Source organism: Ischnura elegans, chromosome 5 (assembly GCF_921293095.1).
Source record: "Ischnura elegans chromosome 5, ioIscEleg1.1, whole genome shotgun sequence".
Lineage (NCBI taxonomy): Eukaryota > Metazoa > Arthropoda > Insecta > Odonata > Coenagrionidae > Ischnura > Ischnura elegans.
Genome location: NC_060250.1, coordinates 29,707,897 through 29,715,193, shown reverse-complemented (window position 1 = coordinate 29,715,193; position 7,297 = coordinate 29,707,897). Strand labels below are relative to the sequence as shown.

General features: G+C 37.8%; 1 protein-coding gene across 1 annotated transcript in view; it reads left to right on the top strand.

Moving 5' to 3' along the window:
• The first annotated feature begins 2,268 nt into the window (after positions 1-2,268).
• The window catches only part of LOC124158644 (metabotropic glutamate receptor 2-like), a 630,302-nt gene continuing 625,273 nt past the window's right edge, over positions 2,269-7,297 (top strand). Inside the window, exon 1 of the mRNA XM_046533848.1 lies at positions 2,269-2,519. The gene's annotated coding sequence lies outside the window, so the exon portion shown is untranslated. The remainder of the gene's footprint in view (positions 2,520-7,297) is intronic.

Below are 7,297 nucleotides of genomic sequence, written 5' to 3'. Positions count from 1 at the left end.
TCTATATTCATAGCAGTATTTTAAAGGGTAAACAAGTTTTAAATTAATTCGACGTACCATTCGATGCAGATTAAACCGGGAAAAAATAATAATACCTATATTTAACGTAGCATAGTTTGTCTATATGCTGTGGGGGAAAATATGTAAAACCTAATAGAAGTGATTGTAAGCTTAAAATTTTATTTTAATGTATGCATGGAAAATTTGGAATAGGTTAGCCACGCCAGGGTCCTTAATCATTACTTACATTTCGATCGATTCGTGGACTTTTCTCCACTGTTGTTTTAGTGGCCAGAATATTTCAAACTCAATTGTGAATAATATCTAGATGAATATGCATGGTAAACAAGATTGGAAAATCTGCATATTGTTTGCTTTGTGAAGATTTTTCCGGTAATTTCTTCCAAAAGTTTGAAACGCTATTAAAAGAATATAAAAAAACAACGTGCCATAGCTCAATCACTTTTGTGTTGCTGTAGACTTTTCATTTTTATGAAAAGTTCTTTATCTAAAATAGCGTCAATACAGTTGCTAAAGCTACTACTTCATATGTGCATGATTAGAGTATGACTTATCGTTTCTGTACACATGATTCAGTTAGAACGCATCTTCTATCACAGTTCAAATACAAATTCTCATAATGCTTGTTTCAGTGAAACATAGGTTAGCTTAGTGTATATTCCAATATTAATTCGATAGAGACTTCGCTATTTATCAATGATAATGAGATTGACTCTGTTTCAATCAACAGTCCAGTTATGGATGTAAAATCTTGACGTCTGTTACTGGGACAGCATAATTATCAAACTAATTTCAGTTTCCGCATTTTTTAAGAAGAGATTGTAGTTCATTAGTAATGGTGTATCTCACATTATTGCCAATAATATTGGGGTCGTTTTCCCACACAGCTCAGAGAAAATGTGGAATTACAAAGTTTTCTTCACTTTTCATTGTGCCAAGTGGCTTCCATATCTATAGTCACGCCTGAAAAACTAATTGGTGGTTAAAAAGAATGGCAAATTGCAAGAGGTGATAATTTTTCATGGGGATGTTTTTTTAATCAGACCAAGCCATTTGTATATTAACCTTGAAAAATAATTTTTTATTGTCATGGAAAACAGTAATCCATTTCAAAAGTGACAGATTGTTAAACATTATCGCGCGCCTGTAAACCATTGACAATTTTTTAATCATAATATTTATTTATTGCAAAAATTATATCTAAATTCACATGTAAGTCATATATAATTTCATTCCGTTGTAAAACTATTATTTATTTAAAAGTATGTGCAGAGTTATGATTCGATGATCGTAATAAAAGAGTGAAAAAATTCTAATGGATACATTTCTAAAATAAAAAACCTTGGAAAAAAAATGTTTAATCGATAATAAGATCCAATGCAAAAATCAATCTAAAAAATTAAGGACGAAAATTAACAGAAACCACCAACGCTACAAAACACTAAATTATGACCGGTTGGTAATTCTGTAGCAGTTCCATTACTCTCAACTGTAAAAATACTCGTTCCCTACAGCCTAATGGACTTGTTCACTAATGTTGAGAAAGCAATTTATTAAAGAAAAACAAAATTATCAAGAGGACGGCTAAATTACAGGGATATCTAGCTATTTCAGCACTTTCTTCGTGCTAAGTAAAAAATGAGAAAACGGGAAGGTTGCCGCCCGATTTTCATGTGTTTGTGACATCATTTGATTTTGGTTCATTTACATTCTCCGGGAGAGCCTTTTTTTGTGAGAAAGAATAGCTCAGAGTGTCTAAACAGCGACGAAACAAGTGCGTCCCATGCAAAAGACCGAGAAGCTGAAGAGAAACAATGACACCCTCGGTATTAGGTCGTGACGTCACCAACTCATCTCCGAAAGGGTCAAGCCTGACGATGGTTCGTCGTGAATAGCTCTAGAAGAAGGTGTTGGGAAGTGAAAAACAAGGGTGTCTTTATTTTTAAAACTACCAAAATTGACAATAAGAAAAATAGCGTAGGACCCCATTGATTGGGAAGTCCGCCCATTCCTTGCGCGGGTCCAGTTGGGTTGGAGATGCCCCTTTTGCCGGCCGGCCGTTCAGCCGACTTCCCGGACCTAATCACCCCCTCCCACACCGACAACACAGTGGTGACGGGCGGGCGAGCGCGTGTAGTTCGGCGGGCGCGGACGATCGGCGGCGGAAACTTCCGAATGCGGCGAAATTCTCTCGGAAAGCGCGCTTCTCGCCGAGCGCGCTCAGTTCGCGTCTGCTCAAGGCGCCAGCGGCCGGTGTCGCTTGAGCGTCACCAGCCACGAGTCTTTGCTACCCTCCTTAGGCGGTGTGCTCCGACGAGAGGGTATTGGACACTTGCCCCCGTATTTACTAATCAGTGCCCCCCCCCCCTTTCCGACCCCGTGACAGTGTTTTTTTTTGTTTCGCTTGTTGTGAGTGCCATTGCCTCGTGTTTCCTTTGGCCGTCTTGTGGGACTGCGTGCGTGGGAGTCGACTTCGGGAGTCACTGCCGCTGCACTAGGTAAGAATCACGTCCGGTTTGGGGACAGTACACGCCTATTTCACTTAGTTGGGCCCCTAAGCATTACTTTACTCCTTCTTCCCCTAGTGCACCAACTGTTTCCTGTGTTTAACAATAATTACAAACTTCGCAGTTGGCGACAAATGGGTGTCTACAGGGATCGGGTTGGTGTGGTGGCTAAAGTGTGGGCTTTTCATCTTATGGATCCGGATTCAAATCCCTCCAATGGCTAAGATTTTTCATAGAATATCAAATCTGTACTTGAGTGCTTGTTGGACTGTACTTAAAGCTCAGATCTCCGTCCGTTAGCCTTTAGGCCGTGGTCACCTCCCCTCCTTTCTTCAAGAGTAGGCTAACGCCGACGCCGGGTTTCTCTCCTCCCTTCCTTCCATACTTTTCACTCATGGAGCAAATTACCTCAGATATCGGTCGCCAACCCCAAATACCATACCATACCTGTGTGTCTATTGACGCCGACCAGTTTCGCAGTTAAAATATTCTCAACAGGCCTGCAATGCTATAGTACTTGAAACCAATCACAATTAGTTAGTCTAATCGTAACATTGGTTTCGATTTATGAAATTGTAACTGATTCCCGGAGTGATCATAGGAACGTGAACTATACAAAATCATGCCATTATGGCTATATGTGTTGTGTTTAATCAATATTCAAGTGTGGAAAGTTAAGAAGTTATATATTAATTACGAGTTACTACGTAATAGCGTAGAGAGCAATTTCTTAAGGTCGAATTCATCCAGTCCTTAAGTGATTAATCAAGAAGTTTGATGCAGACAGTGGAAGGTCGTGAGTTAGTTAAGTGTTTTTTATTTGAGTTTCTCCATAATAGATTGAAAACGGTTGCTCTGACGTATGAGTAATAATTTCCTCAATGAAAATCTCATTTCTGCGTTAGTCTGATGACTACATGGGGTACTCTTTGTTCCCTAATTGCTTACTACGTTGGCGTCAGCAGAGTTTTCATCAAACATTAACGTGCATTTACTAGTAATTTTCTAAAATTTCGCGTTGTGCAGTGGTTCCTAATCTGCGGTTCTCGGGCTTACGTGTCTATCGATACCCTCGGGAGTGGTGATTTAGGACACAAAATTAGTCATTAAATTAACTTAAATAAGTAGTTTTGAAGGAGATGTTAATCATAAGAGGTTGGTTGTAGCTGAGTATTTATCAATTTGAGGCGTATTAAGTAGAAGCAAAACTTGATTGAACCGTTAAATTTTTGTGATTAAATGCGAAATTTGAAATAATGTTCTGGATTTTGTCCACGGAGTAGGCAGTTACTTGGTCGGTTAGATATAGTTTTACTCTGAGGGATTTGCGTAGCACATTTTATCATTTCATTTTTACAGTAATCCCATAAATTAATTATTAATTAACTTCTAACTACATTTTGCACAAGGCGCTGGGGAAGCCGAAGGCTGGAGTATGATAGAGGTAGATAGAAGAGGACTTTAAATGAAGAAATTGTGGGATGAGCAGTTTGCTGACTTCCATGCACATTTGATACATGATTGCATAATTAGCGCAGGATGATTTATTTGCACGTCTTGTATTATCCTTTTCCGGGATCTTAATGGTGAATATTAGTGTTATTCCCGTTTTTGCGGAATTACTTCTCGTTCACTCAAAGATTCTCGCGCGTAGCCCTTCATGTGCCTTATGATAATAATAGTCTTTGGTGAATCCTTAGGCAAGCCGAAGTTCAGTGAAAAAGCATTTTACTATTCTTCAGAGCTCCAGGATTTATTTTTAAGCCTTAGCGACTTCTTTATAAGCCTCTCATTTAGACTGGCGTTTCACTTGAGGAGAGAATGGACCCGTCCACCTATCTCCAAGTCTCGTAGTGATTCAGTTTAAGTCTGAAAATGTCCGAATGGAGGAAAATTCAAATTCCAATGAAAGTTAGAGGAAATAAATATCTCTGAGGCCTATTTTTCTGCTGATTGGGCCTATCAACGAGGATAGGAATATACATTAACCCTCCTAAGGCAAGGCGTGCAGTGCCTTTCGATATGCCTAGCCCTTAATGAGTTAACACATCCTCGCAAATGGTTGCGACATAATACATGTGGTTATAAATCCAATCTGTTAAAAGTTGACATTCAGTATGTTTGGGCTAGTTCTTATACATCGGGAATGTACCTCTTATTATATTTCTCGCTTCTCGAGAACTCATTTATTGTCATAGAACCTCTTTCTTTTAATTAGCTTCCATGGGAAAAACTGGAATTGAATAACTGTAATTGATGATATTAATTTCTCCCACTATACTTAGAATTTGTATTTCCTCTTTTCGGAATTTTTTGTTTGGCAGTTATCTTGTCCACAGATTATGGTGATTGTAACAAAATGTTTTGAGGCCAGAGAGTCATTCGAAATAATTTGGTAATCTATCCACTTTAGTCGACGTCAGTAAGGCCTTTACTGTGAGTGACTTCGGAGAAGCGATGGAAATTAGTCAGTGTCAAAAAGTTGCGACTGGCACCAGTCATTTGAGGGAGAGGGCGCGGAAAGGGTTCATGGCTTAACGCAGCTTGAGTGAATTTGAAAGCGTGACGTTCAAGTCTTCGCGCAGTTGAGCATTACTAATGTTGATTTAAATGAGGTTACGACACTTCTAAAGGGGTTTAGTCGAACTTTCCTTCTACCAAATCCTCCTTTGTCCCAAATATCGTAATACTTGCTAGAAATACTTGTTTATCTACGTCTTAATGTTTCAAATAGTATTGCCCAAATTAGTATAACCTTACGAAGGTACAATGTGTGTATTAAAATTTAAAATTTTAGTTCTACAAAAGAAATGGTTAGAAAAAAGTAGTGCGAAATTTTCATAAAGTCCAAGGGTTGTCTTAATTTTACATATCTAATTGAATTATATGTATGCTTTCCAGTACCACGAACCTGATAGTGGTTTGTTTCTTAGGACATATGCGAATAAACTAGTTGTGCTTAATAATTGTAAATACTTGAAGTCTCTGCTTTGAATTGATCGTATATTTTGGCCCAGATCGATTCCGTAAACAACATATGAGTAAAATAAATATAATACCGTAACCAAAACACCCTATCAATGCGCAGCCTAATTGTTTTTAAGTACATATTTAGGTAAATGAGTAGTGTCTTGCGTAACACTCCTGAAGAGACGGGTTGCAGAGTTGTATGTAGATGATGATCTAATTACCTGCTAAGGGCAATCATGGGGTATTCGGCTGCACATAACCTTCTGGCCGCTGCAAGAGTATGTGCCAGGAATGTTAGGAAACCATCCGTCGAAAAATAAAAATGTATACACTGAAATTAGTGGAAATTAATTATTAGTTTTGTCTGTGAAAGTTTTCCACGTACATTCTCCCAGGGTCATTCACAAAAGCCAGAATACAGTAGCATCTATGTATGCAATCTTTCAAATGGAACTCCCTATCTCATTTTCTAAGTTTTTTTTACCGATATTACGTGAAATGGAAGTTTGGTCTGCTCTTTCGTGTCTCTTGTAGTTGGTCTATTGGCTTTACTTGAATTTTATCCGTTGATGTACTTCCTTCGGGGGTTGAAATGATAAACACTGGTCTCTTGATATCCCTTGCAGTACTTTCGTCTATTTAATATTAGGTCAATGTTGCATCAATGAGAGCGAGTGACGAGAAATTGGGACTCATTGATACCGTAGCAGTTAAAGCAATGAAAGAATTTGGTCTTAATTACTACTGGCCCGTGACATCAGGAATAAAGTCAAAAACATTTTTTTTATTCAGCCTCAACGTTTATTTTTTTTGGATCTTTTATAACCCTATTCATGCGTTATTTTGATAGACAATGTGTTCCTAAATGTTACCTTGTGAATAGCCAACTTTTAACTTGTATGATATAATAATATTTACGCTCTTAATCGATTTATTGGGTGACTAATATCATGTCCAATGAGACTGAATACCAAAACTTAACTGAATTTCTATAAGACTCACTCGACGATGCAAATAGTTTTTCGTGTTGTATGCATTGTATCGTTATAATTTCGTTATAATAATCTGATAAATCAAATACCTATTCCAATTTGCACACAAATTTGCCCATTAGTAGCTATCTTCAGTACTCCGTGTGTGGCCTGCCTTCTTATACCCACCATTCGAGCAATCCTCGAACGTCACCTCATGTGTTCCACCAAACTGGCCTCCGCCAGCGTCGTAATCGGAAATAAACTTTTGCTTATTTACTTCAGAGAAAAGTCGGAAAAATGGTGGATTTATCACGTTTTGAATTACACTATGGTAAGAGTAATCTGTTTATAGTCTTAAAGACTTAGGAAAAACTAGAGAAATTCTAGACATTCTCTTTCTCGAACAGATTTGTTCGTAATAAAATTAAATGTTTTTTAACGTTTTTGTTTGAAGCTAAGTAACCTGACGTGAATCGTATAGTTGTGAATCTTCAAAAGTTTCATCATCCGTGTCCATAAATATATTTTCTTAATGAACTCCCGGCGTTTTCAGGGATGGAATAGAAATTATAGGACCGACTACTTAATTTAGGCGTGGGAATATGGTTACTTATTTTCAAGATAGTATGAGAGCAGTAAAATGAACTTTTCCTCTCTGAGGTTGGATTTTGTAAAAGGAACTCACCTCGGATGAAAACATGTTTCGGGCGAAATTTTAGGAACTACTAATTAATCAGTGAGCAGTTGAAAGTTGAAGTGAGAAGTTGTGAATCCAAGAAAAGCAAATATCGTGGTGGTGATGGTGTTGGAAAGTGTCTATTAATT